Below are 220 nucleotides of genomic sequence, written 5' to 3'. Positions count from 1 at the left end.
TTCCTGGAATTCCACAGAACCAGCCTTTTCCTTTTTATGCAAGCAGGCCTCCCGAGATAAACCATGCACTCTTTTGAATTTGGGGAGCTTTAGCTAAAGGTACTATTATACCTTTTTGGAGTTACACAAATCCATCGATATTGTACATGGCAACGTAAGCGGGAGGACAATTTTAAGGCTTGAACATCTTCTCCCAAAAAGTTTACTGTTTCATATAGTG

Source organism: Pteropus vampyrus, unplaced genomic scaffold (assembly GCF_000151845.1).
Source record: "Pteropus vampyrus isolate Shadow unplaced genomic scaffold, Pvam_2.0 Scaffold1658, whole genome shotgun sequence".
Classification (NCBI taxonomy): domain Eukaryota; kingdom Metazoa; phylum Chordata; class Mammalia; order Chiroptera; family Pteropodidae; genus Pteropus; species Pteropus vampyrus.
The sequence above is the reverse complement of the archived record's forward strand: the minus strand, read 5'-3'. Positions refer to the sequence as shown.